Here is a 12,422-nt window from a genome sequence, read left to right as displayed (position 1 = left end):
GTTTGGGATAGAGCTCTATTCTAAGGGGAATAAACACATGTTCCTACTGGGTGAGAGTAACTAAAAGGGGTTGTCGTCGTTGTCGGTGTCCTTTTTTTCGTTCCTTTTCTTCATGGTGTGTTCAACGGGAAGTGTTGGGGCCATCGCGCCTCTGACGTTTCCGGCCAGTGTCCCACTGGTCGGGCGACCAGTTGAAAAGAGGGGGTGGCGCTTAGCTGGATCAAGTCTAAAATCAGCTTTAGGGTGGTGACAGCGCCTCCCCAATCTTCGGCGAAGAGATCCGCGTTCAGCTGACGGGTGAGCGCGGCCGTACGTTCTTCCACACGGCGCTCGTAACGTTGACGTTCCATCTCCCACGATTCCATGTCGTCGAGCTCCGGGGACCGAGGCGTCTGGCTGACGACGGTGGTAGTTTTTTCGGGCACCGGAGTCCAATCGTCGTAGATTGGGATGGCCACCATTGGTGCCATCGCTTTTCCGGCTTGCTCTTCGGCACTTAGCCACTCGGAAGCTGCCTGGGTTTGCTGATTGATTGAGTTGGCGCACGGGTCCATCTTCACGGAAGTTTAAATTTGGAGCGCGGTTTTGGTGAACTCGACTCAACAAGTGTCAGCAACGTTGTGAAGTCCCTTTTAAAATTTCTTGCTGTTAAATACACGTCGTTCGTTATGTGATCGTTGACTTTGTTTTGGAAAAACGCTTCTAATTTCTATAACGCATTGGTAGTCTTCGATTTCTGTGCGGGCGTCCGGTAGCATTTTGGGGTGGCAATTCTTCAGGCTGATCGATGGCTGGCGCCACCTGACGAGCATCAGATTCAGGATTTATTATTGCAGCTGCGTTGTTTCCGTGAATTATTGTGGTGTTAAGTGGGCTATTGCACATGTCATCAAAAGCCGACTTATTATCGTCTGAAATATATATTCCTTGGGTTTCGCTGACTAAAGGAGAATGTTGTTTATTGTTTTGGTTGGCGGCCATTTGTAACTCCGCTGACTCCAATTCCACCGTTTCGGGTTCCGCACTTTCCACATCCGCGTTTTCTGCGGCTCTTGCTTCCATATCCACATTCTCCAATTCCAAAGGTTCCAATTCCATGTTTTCCAACTCGCTTGTTGTTAGCTCCATATTTTCCATAGTTTCCATTGTTTGGGTGGAAATCGATTTACGAAATCGATTCTCGAACTTCGAAGGCGTCTCAATAGAGGGACAATGTTCGTCTTTCCATAACATTGTTTCGTACAGGGGTTTTAGACGGTTAACGTGAGTTCGTTGACAGATGTATGAATTATCAGCAATATCAACTGTATTATTGGAATAAACTTTTACAACTCTATAAGGACCTTTATATTTAGAGGTAAACTTCCTACTATCGCCCTCTTTAACTACCCTAATATCTAATAATACTCTATCACCTACCATATACTGTTTTACATTCGCTCTTTTATTATATTGTTCCCTCTGACGTTTCCTTGCTTTTTCGCTCTCCTCACGGACGCGCTGGAAACTGTAACGCAAGCGATCAGCTAAGTTACCTACGTAATCTGATGCGGAGGTAAACGTTTTTGGGGAAGCGTCAAGGAATTCATTAATGGGTATATTGGGATCTCTACCGTGCAGTAAATAATACGGGGTTTCACATGTCGAAGAGTGGACAGAACTACGGTAAGCAAATAAAACATCTCCCAGCATGTTTTCCCAATTTCCGTGCGCTCCGTCTTCTAATTCTTTACGCAACATTGTCGTCATTGTACGATTAAATCTTTCAGTTTCTCCATTACTAGCTGGATTATAGGCGGTAGTTAATCTTTGCTCAATATTTAATGTTTTACAAAAGGATCGAAATAACTTAGAAGTAAAATTAGATCCGCGGTCCGAAACAATAGCTTTAGGCATACCATGTCTAACTATAATTGTCTTATATACACATTCTGCTGTCGTCTGTGCTGTTTGGTCTTTTAACGCAACAGCTTCTACCCACCGGCTAAAATAATCGGTAATGACTAAAATAAAACTATTTCCATTGGGTGAAATTGGCGTAATTGGGCCCAAAAAGTCCATCCCAATGACTTGGAAAGGAGCTTTAGCTATTTCATGAGGGTGCAATATTGCCCTATATGTTGAAGAAGTGTTGGCGGTGCACACCACACAAGCCTGGCAGTATTCTTTAATTTCCTTTCTCATATTTGGCCAATAATAATGATTCTTTATTTTCAAATAGGTTTTATAAAAAGCTAAATGTCCGCCCATCGGTGCGTCATGTAATTCCTTGAGCACTAGATGGCGTAACGATGCAGGCAAGACTAACTGATGGTTAGTTTCGTTTCTTTTGCTATCGGCAGGTGGCAGCACGTGCCGGTAAAGTGTACCATCAATAACTTCGAAATAATCAATTTCTTTAACCCAATCCGGCTTAGATTGAAGAAAAGATTCCTCGAGTTCTCCGTTATCCAAATAATTACGAATGGCTATGCAAAGGTCGTCTTCCAATTGTTTCTCGCAAATTAAGGTAATTTTGCTTTCAGTTTGGATACTGGCTACTTTTAAGCGTGACAGGCAATCCGCGTTTTGGTGGACACGTCCCGGCCTATATTTTAATTCATAATTCGTTGCGGCCAATAGTATAGCCCATCTACCTAATCTACCATTATTATCTTTTTGTTCTTTAAGCCATTGCAAGGGACGGTGGTCACTAATAATTTCAAAAGGTTTATCCAATAGATAATGCCTAAAATGCTTAATGGCATCTACGACTGCTAAGGCTTCCTTCTCTGTCGTACTATAATTCGATTCTGCTTTTGTTAACTGTCTACTGGAGTAGGCTATGGGATGTTCCTGGCCATTTTGAATTTGAGATAGCACTGCTCCAATGCCGTAATCGCAGGCATCGGTGAAAAGGATAAATTTTTCATTGAAATTGGGGTAAGCAAGAACTGGTGGCGTTACTAGAGAATTGCGCAATTTCTCGAAAGCAACTTGTTCCTCAGGTCCCCAACTAAAAGGCTTCCTGCTAAGATCTTTATGAGTTAAACGAGTTAACGGTTTGGCAATCGATCCAAAATCTTTAATAAATCTTCTGTAGTATCCAGCTAATCCGAGAAATGATCTGATTTCGTCGACTGAAGTCGGTGTTTTATAATTGACTATTTTGTCAATTTTGCTCGGATCAGGCTTAATACCATCGGTCGATATTACGTGACCTAGATAATTTACTGAGCGTTTAATAAACTGGCATTTCTTGAGTTTCAATTTCAGATTGGCATCTCGTAATAATTCAAAAATTTCTCGAATATCACGTAAATGATCTTCGAAAGTGTCGGAAAAGATTATAACATCATCCAAATAAACTAATGCTTTACTTCCCAAAACGTCTTTCAGTACGTAATTCATTAGCCGTTGGAATGTGGCAGGTGCATTTCACAAGCCAAATGCCATACGTTTAAACTCGTAGAGGTTGTTTTCTACCACAAACGCTGTTTTTTCAATAGCTGGATCATCAATTTGAATTTGCCAATAGCCTGAAGCTAAGTCAAGAGTTGTGAAAAATTTCTTCCCATATAATTTGTCTAATGTTTCGTCTATTCTAGGCATAGGGAATGAATCTTTTTTCGTAATGCTATTCAATTTTCTATAATCAACACAAAATCTTACTTCTCCACACTTCTTTTCTACTAAAACCACGGGTGAAGCCCATGGGGAATGCGAATATTGAATTACATCTGCATCAAGCATTTCTTGAATTTTATCATCTAATAATTTCCTTTGGTTATTTGTTACTCTGTATGGGCGTTGTCGAATGGGGCCTCGTCCTTGTGTATCAATCGTATGTTTTATAAGGTTGGTGTTTCCTAATTCTGAATCTTTGGACGCGAACAAGTCGTGAAAGTCGATTAATAATTTTGAAAGCGGTTCTTGAAATTCGGAATCTACTTCTGTGAGTAAAATTGGCTCAATTACTGGTTTAGGATTATCTTCTAATTTCGCTAAAGAAATTTTTCCGATAACACTTCCAACTATGTCAATTATGCCTAATTTAGTGTTTCTAGGAATTTTGATTTGATGTAGTGAATGATTCTCGACCAAAATTTTATAAGTTCCATCTCCCGATACATTGCCGATAAATTCTTCGATATAAATGCCTGCTGGCAGATCTTTTGCTGGGGTAAATATAAATGCTGTATTTTGTGGGACATACGGAAATGAACCCTTCATTTCCGCTGCAATTACTATCGACGTCTGACGAAATAGCGTCGTCTTTTTGACCGTAGTAACTGCCATGTCGGGTACCTCAGAGATGGCTGATCCCTGCTCATCCCTCGCTAGGTAAATGCTCCTGGCTTCTCCGTCAAGCCGAAATCCGTGCTTCTGGATTGCATCCCATCCAAGGATACAGTCCTCAGAAACACCATTAGTTACAATAAATTCTTGCTCAAAAACTGTTTCTCCGTATCGTACGGGTAAAATAACTCTTCCCAGCGTATGTAATTTTTTCTCCCCTACATCATATAAATCGAAGTCAAGCTGACTGCAGATCACCTGACCTCTAGGGGGTAACTTATTAAATAATCTCTCATGGATAATACTTTTAGACGCGCCTGTATCAAATAGTGCTTGTAACGGGATCTGAAAAATTTTCAATGGAATTCTAGGGGTCGATTCATTCGTAATAGTGGTTAATTTTGCGACTTGTCGGGGTTTAGTATGAGGCTCGTTATCAACTGACCCGAAGCTACAGTTCATAGCTACTGGTTTCCCTGGTGTTGAGGGGGCCCTGGAATATTAGGTCTTTGCGAATTCCTATATTTTGGACAAATATTAGACTTATGCCCAATTTCTCGACAGGAATAGCAGATTGGAGGCTGGGCTTGTTCCAGAGTGTGACGCTGAAATTGACGACAATTGGACTGAGTGTGACCGCGGTAACCACAAAAATTACACGTTATGGTCTGCTGATCTGACCTGTTATTATTATTATTGCTAGGTGGCCTCGATGAAGAGGACGCAACTGGCGTCGGTCTGTTTGGAAATCGAGAAGGTTGGTGTTGGTAAGGGTTAGGATTAAAATTATTATTATTATTATAATTGTTACTGGGACGATGCTGGGGAGGCCTCCAGTTTCTGTCTTGATTGGCGTTATTCAATTGGAATGAAACTTGTTTCCTATAAGGAGTGCCTGGTGTAGCCGCAGAGTAATCTTTCCTATCTTGCTGGAGTCGATTAACAGCCTGTATGAGTTCGTGAAGAACATCCTTGATCTCATCTTTGTCCGACTTTGGATTATCCCCTTGCTTTTGGCTATGGCGAATATTGGCAACGGCTCTGCTTACAATTCCTTTCTGGTCACTTAACATTTGCTTAAGTTCTTTTAATTCCGAATTTTTTGTGCTAAATGACTCGTCAATTGCCCTAACAAATTCATGCCTCTCAGTGTCTGTTTCCAAGGCTTCCAGCCGAACGGCGTAAACGCGAGTTGCTGCTACGAGCTCGTGAAAATCTTTGAATTCCTTATATCTGACCTTAGCTTGCAATTTTGAATCCAATCCATCGATAAATTTCTGCATGAGAATAACTGCGAAAGATTTTTCCATATAACCATCAGGGTATGCCTTTTTAAAAATTTCTTGTAGACGATGAGCATAATCTACAATTTTTTCCCCAGGTTTACGTTTAGCTTTATTGAATTTCTTAATGTATACATCAACATTTTGATCCCCGTGAAAGTGATCGAGCAAAGCCGTTTTAATGGAGCCATAGTCGTATGGATGCTGTTTAATTAAGGTTTGTATGAGTGAAAAAGCGTTATCCGTTAATTTTGCTCGCATCATCTGAATAATCTTTCTTTCAGACCATCTTGCCCCATCAACTATACTCTCAAAAGATTCTAGCCAAGAGTCAAAGCGAGTAATTGGACTACCGGAGAAGGGAGGAAGTAATTGTAAGCGTGAAAAGTTATGCTGGTTGTTTTGTAAATCATTTAAATCGTTTACCGTAGCTGCCCTGGTAGGGGAATAAGAGTAAGCCATATTGTTGGTAAAAAAAGTTATAGGAGAGTTTCGAGCCCTTTGATGGCGAGATTGCGTGGTGCCCGGAATGCGGTTCGAAACTGGCCGGAATTCGCCAATATTGTTGTCGGTCAGTGGTATCGACGGTTTCGGAATCGTAGTCGTTCTGTCTTGCGCTTGTCGTTCTGCTGTGATGATGTCGGACAAGTTGGGGTAATTTCCAGCACTTCCTGGGTTTCCCGAATGGACGATAGCAACTGTTTCAATTCTTTGGCAGTCTGGGCGAGGAGGTCTTTGACGATGGCCGATAGCTGCTTGTGGCACGGTCTTGCCACTCTCCGGAAGTGGGTCAATCTGTTCCCGAGGAGTATCAGTTCGGGTAACAGTGATTCCAAGCTGGTGATTGATTGTAGTTTTCTTATGAACGAGAGTAGGTTTAGTATTGCCGTGAGAAGAGACAGCTGGAATTCCAACAAGGTTTTCTCTAGGTGGATCGAGAATTCGAACGTTTCCAGGATCAGAAACTCGTATCGCCTCTCCTCCTCGCTGATTTGCGTCGTCGCTCTCGGCACAAAGCCGAAGAGGGTCGTGTCGTTCGCTGGTACGAGCGTCTGTAGTTCCTCTATGCTGTACGTCTGTCCTAGCAGGAACGTCGTAAACTGCCTCGCATACATCGTAAAGGACGTCGTCAACTCGGACGCCTGTTGATCCGCCTTCCGCGTCGTCCGCTTTATCTGCCCGCTGAATCACAGCTAAGTATTTCAGGAATATTGTCGGCGTCTCCACGTCCGTCAGCAACTGCGGTTTGCCCAGGGGGCGGTCCCTCAGCCCGAAATCGTTCAGTAGCCGGTTCAGCTGGTCCCAAATTTTCGGGTCGTGTGACTGGAAGTCCAACACCCTCTCCTTCAGGCACTTGAGTGCTAATATCAGGGACGGAATTGGACTCGACGGCGTCGGAAATACTGTGGATGGATTGCTCTGGATCTCGTGGTATAGGTGATGGAGACTCAAGTTGAGGTGATCGTCCATTCACTGGGCTTTTCTTTTGAAAGAAGCTTAAAAGAGTACTCGAGAGGAGACTAGCCTTTGATTCGCTTTTCGTAGGTGATTTTGGAGGAGCAAGACGAGAAAAGAACTTAGCATAAACCGATCGTGGACGTTGAGTGGAAGCGGCAGTAGACTTAGCACGTGTACCAGTTTGTTTATTGGTGGGTTTAACGAACGGAGCGACTTCCTCATAAGCAGGATTCGACCGTAATTTACGTAACTGAGTATTATCTGTCTGCACTTCAGGTTTCAAAACAGGGGAAGCAGATTTCTTAACGGCCTCAGTGTCTGCTTCTGACGCTTTACAGCCCTGAAACTTATCTAACGTGGACGTAGAACGACCTGATAGTTTCTCAAAATCAATTAACTTAGCAACTGTTTCGTCGGTTATTTGTACCACTGGCGTTAGGGGAACAAGGGGGGTGCTTACAGGCGTGCGAGGTATCCTATGTCCGCCAGAAATAACATCATCCGTCATTGTGGTTGAGTTCGAGAAACCGCTGCCACCATAATGTAAAGCATCTTCCCGTGTGGGAAGATGAACTTTACGGAATTAAGACAATAAAATGATATTGAACTCAGAGGCGTTTTTACCCACAATGACGTCTGTGTTTATTATAGCTAAGATACAAGAATTAAAAAGATAAGAGAGTAACAGATAAGAAGGAACATTTGAGGAAACAGTTAAAAGAAAGAACAAATAACCAGGGGGTCTTACCGTGAACTCACGAGTGAAAGAATGGAAGAGAAACGACACAAGGCGAACTTGGAATTCGGCTTCTACACAAGCGGTACACGACAAGAGTTCAGACACTTTAGAGTGGACAACAATGTCCGAAAACCTTGGGACGAGAACGAGATTTTATTCAAGGTTTAAGTATGGAAACATTAACTAAGACACAATACTACTCAATAAGGCAAGGAAGATAGGCTTAAGGCAACTACTTGTCTCGGCTGCAACTACTTGTCTCGGCTGCAACTACTTGTCTGATCTTCATCAATAGCTGGGTTCATCACGAAACTTTGCATCTTGCAAAAGTGGCGTGATTGGGCGGAGCTTGTGTAACTCACGCGTGCAGCCAATCAGAGGATGCCGTTCGATGTGGCGTGGTGTTGGGGCGTATCGTCTGCGTGAGTCAGCTGCAGGTGTTCATTTGGGTCAGCTGCACTGCGTACATAGTGTTGCAATTGTCGTGCCCAGACTTGTATTCACTACTGAAGCAAAAGCGAGAAAAAGTTAAAGTAGTATATTCGGCTTCGTTACAGTAGTGTTCAAAAATGTTTGTCGTTGGCTTCACTGTCTCAGGTCCTACTTAGAATCGAACTCAGATTTTCAGAGTCAAAGTCTGAAGTGCTAACCATTACACCATGTAACCATGTAATATAAGTTCGACCCTGTAAGTTTCACGAAGAAACCAACGGTTTTATTGCGATTATAATTTCGTAAGTATTCCATAAATTTCGGTATCAATTGGAGGATTAAATGATCACGACGAAGATGGGATTCGAACCCACGCGTGCAATGCACAATGGATTAGCAGTCCATCACCTTAACCGCTCGGTCACCTCGTCCACAAACTGATTACAATTTTACTCGAGTAACAATGAACCGTAAGCCTTTTTTCAATAAACATTCCCAGCATTGGGCATGTATGCACAATATTTGAATTATAGAATATTGTAACGAGCGATCTGGGAAAAACGTTTATTAGAGGGCTTCGATCAACCAACTACACACAGTATGTCACTAGGAAGATAACATTACAAGGGAGAAAAACTGGATACACTAAGGGTAGAAGCGCGCACGTTAAAACACATAGACCAACACAAATCGACTAACTGGACTGATTAACACCAAAAGACTGACTGCCCCCACTACTCTGCCCGGGCTATTTCCCGTGGCCGCATGTTCCGTCCATCCAAGGCTTAAGCGATCGGATGGAGAAAGAGGATCATCTCCAACGGATGGTGAGTCTCTCCGTTACAGCCATAACGGAGGGTGAGAACGGGCGTGGAAGCTCTCTCCCACGCCACTCTCGTGTTTCTTGAACTAGCAAGAAATCATTCGCTACATCCCCCTCCTCAGCCTGCGACTCGTCCCGATCGCATTGTCCCGCGGGCAGAAACTAGACGGGCGAAGACCTAGACCTACATGACGTAAAACAAATGCACGACGCTACCTTTAACAGCAGAAAAACTACACATCAAGTATCGGGCAGACTACATATAAGGGAATAAAAGGGGTAAACATAATAATAACGACACGAAGCGAGACTAAACAAAGTTTTTCTGTATTTGGAGGGTCGAACTACAGTCGCCCTTCTACATCTGCCTCGTGTACAGCTAGTCGGCTTTCTAGATCGACTATGCGTTGGGTAACGCTGGCGAGCGACAACTGATATGCACGCCGGCCGAAAAATAACAAAGTCCCAAAGCCCAGCAACAACCCGGCTATCGCGACAACTATTTCGTAGGGATATCGGAACCCGACGGAGCGGTCGAACTCCATAGCCACTCTTGCTTTCTCTTCCTCTTCAATCACGCGCAAGTGTTCACCCATGAGTGAAATGCGGCTCTGAAACTTAGCGCGGCGCGATAGTAGGAGCTTCTTAGGCGCACCATTTTTTTCGTCGGGCGATGTAGTTTCTTCTTCGGCAGTCTCCGTTAGAAGTGGACCCAAATTTTCGAGCTGCGTCATAGTCGGTAGAGTGTTGTTGCTGAGTGCATGTTTGACATTTTTTCTGAAGCTTGCTTGAAAAATCCAATCGTCCGTATGTGCAGAACACGACATTGGTACCTCGAAGACATCAAACGCTTCTTTCTTAATAACGGTGTTCGGTCTCCCGCGTTCGTGTGGACAGGTGAACGTTATAGTCATCTCTTGTGTCGTGGAATAACCCCACCTACGGTGACCTAGATACACCGTTTGTTGGCCTCTCCAGGGCGAAAGCTTAGTTTTGCAGTGAAGGCGGCTTCGCACCTCGTCCTTCAGAAACAGCGCCATTGCGCAACTTGGCTCCCGGTGTTTCCTATTTACTGCTCGGCTGATTGGGCAGATGGACGTAGGGGAGGTCACACAGCGGGCAGAGTCGGACACCGACAATTCCACAAAAGCCTGACTATCACCGGCCACGGCAAGAAATGGGGGAAGGGGCTCAAACTGAGCACCTAGCGTGGCATTACCGATGGGACGCGGCAAGCTGATGACCTCATACAGCGTAAATCTGAAAGGGAATTCGAACACGGGTAAGTGCATGAAAATGCGGAGGTAGTTACCTACGGTGGCTACAACCACTTTCGCTTCCGTGTACACCTTCCAGATATCCCCGTTCTGGATGGATGGGCTCAACGACCAGCCTGGAGGTAGAACCGCCTTGATTTCCTTCAGCACCGCTTGCACTTGTAATGGAGGAAAAAGAGTAACCGGAAGCCGCCCCATGGACATAGTAGCTATGCCAACCGAAAAGCTGTTCAGTTCTTCATCAAGCCAGGCGAGGGCGGACTCCACCTGCCGAGAAGCATCCTCCACTCTCGTGATTGCTATCCAATATGTCTCCATTTCTCGGGCGACTCCTTCAATTTTTTGGTCTAATATCCAGGTTTCTCTCTCGATTTGCGCGAAAGCAGTCTGTAGCTCATTCACAGCATCAGCTACTGCTTTCGTTTCCCACAATGTCTCATTTATGAGAGATGCGTGGATTTCCAAAGCATGCACTATTGAGGTAGTCTCCGTGGACAATTTTTCCAGGCGACCATGGACATGTTCGAGGTCCTCCTGCGTGGACACTCCGAAGAGCCAATTGAGTACTTTACCACTTCCGTCAATTAATCCTCGCTTCCGCCTCGCTGCTTGCAGGTTAACGGCTGTTTTTAGGTCACTAAAACGTTGGCTACAACGCCGTAACTTCCCTAACTCTACTAGGGCCCTCCCCTTCACATGTTGTTGTAGCGTCAGCTTAAATTTGTCTCTAGGGCCATTATGACGATTAGCCATAGTATCCACTTTCACCTCGAGCCACTCGTGTAAGGTCTTCATCATGGTTGTCAGGTGGTCGAACGTAAGGTCGGTGGCCACGACCCATTCGGAGTCGGAGAACGACACTTCCCCCTCGGATTTAAAGATCACTCCTTGATAAGCCACTACTTCTTTAGTTGAGGCATGCTTAAACTCCCCTATCACCGTGAGGATAAGCAGGAGCGGGAAGGTCAACAGGAATGTTTTTCTGGCCGCCCGGATCCTCGCGGAACGTCGGAGGCCTCCACCTCCCTCTCCATCGGGCGGGGTGGCCGATCGCGGAAGGGTGGACTCCGCGAGCGGTGGCTGCTCCGGTGGTTGTTCGGGTGCCCGGTTTTCAGTGTGGGCCCGGGGTCGGCGACGCGGAGAAGTCTCCCCTGGTTGATCGCCGATGCCCATAGCACTGGTGACTTGCACCTGGGGCCTAGGACTCACATAGTCGACGAAAGGCTTGATCCGTTCCACATGTACAATTTCGGATCTTGGGGACTTGCCGAGCTTGACCTCATAGTTGCTGGGAGTGGTTTGGCGCACAACCGTGTACGGCCCAAACCAGCGATGCAGAAGCTTCTCCGACTTCCCTACCTTCCGGATCGGTTTGTAAATTAATACCTCTTCACCAGGCAGGTAAGTCGGGGCTTCTCGGCGTCCCTCGTCGTACCGCACCTTCTGCTTTTTATGTGCGGCAGCGCTCAGCCTCTGTACGTCCTGACGCGCTCGTTGTAACCTTTCCAAGGCCCATTCCGTGGGGTCCCGGTCGCGAGGAGGAACAAGATTGGGGTCGGAACCCAAGGCACCGTCGATAGGGAGGAAAGCCTCCCTTCCATAGACGAGGTAAAAAGGGGTCCTCCCCGTGCTTTCCTGGCGGCTGGTATTGTAGGCGAAGGTTACAAACGGTAAGGATTCATCCCAATCCCGGTGATCCGCACTAACGTACATAGATAGCATATCGGCTAGAGTATGATTTAGCCGCTCGACCAACCCATTCGCCTGGGGCCGGTATGCTGTGGTGGGCGTATGGTTGGTTTCCATCGCCTGTAGCACCTTCTGCGTCACCTCCGCCATAAAGCAGCGCCCTTGGTCGGTTGTCAATTTACGAGGGGCTCCATGCCGTAACAACACATTTTTCACCAAAAAGTCAGCCACCTCTGCGGCGTCTGCTCTCGGCAGGGCTTTAGTCTCTGCCCACTTAGTAACGTAGTCAACGGCAACAATGATGTTGGTATTACCGGTTTTTGACAGAGGGAAGGGACCTAAAATGTCCATCCCCAGTCTCTCGAAGGGACGCTCACTTTGCTGGATTTCCATGAATCCAGCCGGACGCTGGTATACCGGCTTGCGCGATTGACACTCGCGAC

At 45.5% G+C, this 12,422-nt stretch overlaps 1 non-coding gene across 1 annotated transcript; it reads right to left on the bottom strand.

The window, feature by feature from the left end:
* Positions 1-8,539: 8,539 nt before the first annotated feature.
* On the bottom strand, positions 8,540-8,621 carry Trnas-gcu (transfer RNA serine (anticodon GCU)). Its single transcript has one exon. It is a non-coding gene; the product is annotated as a tRNA-Ser (tRNA).
* Between the last annotated feature and the right edge of the window lie 3,801 nt (positions 8,622-12,422).

The sequence above is a fragment of the Daphnia carinata genome, chromosome 2 (genome assembly GCF_022539665.2).
Source record: "Daphnia carinata strain CSIRO-1 chromosome 2, CSIRO_AGI_Dcar_HiC_V3, whole genome shotgun sequence".
Classification (NCBI taxonomy): Eukaryota; Metazoa; Arthropoda; class Branchiopoda; order Diplostraca; family Daphniidae; genus Daphnia; species Daphnia carinata.
Note: the sequence above shows the minus strand (reverse complement) of the source record. Positions and strands in the feature narration are given on the sequence as shown.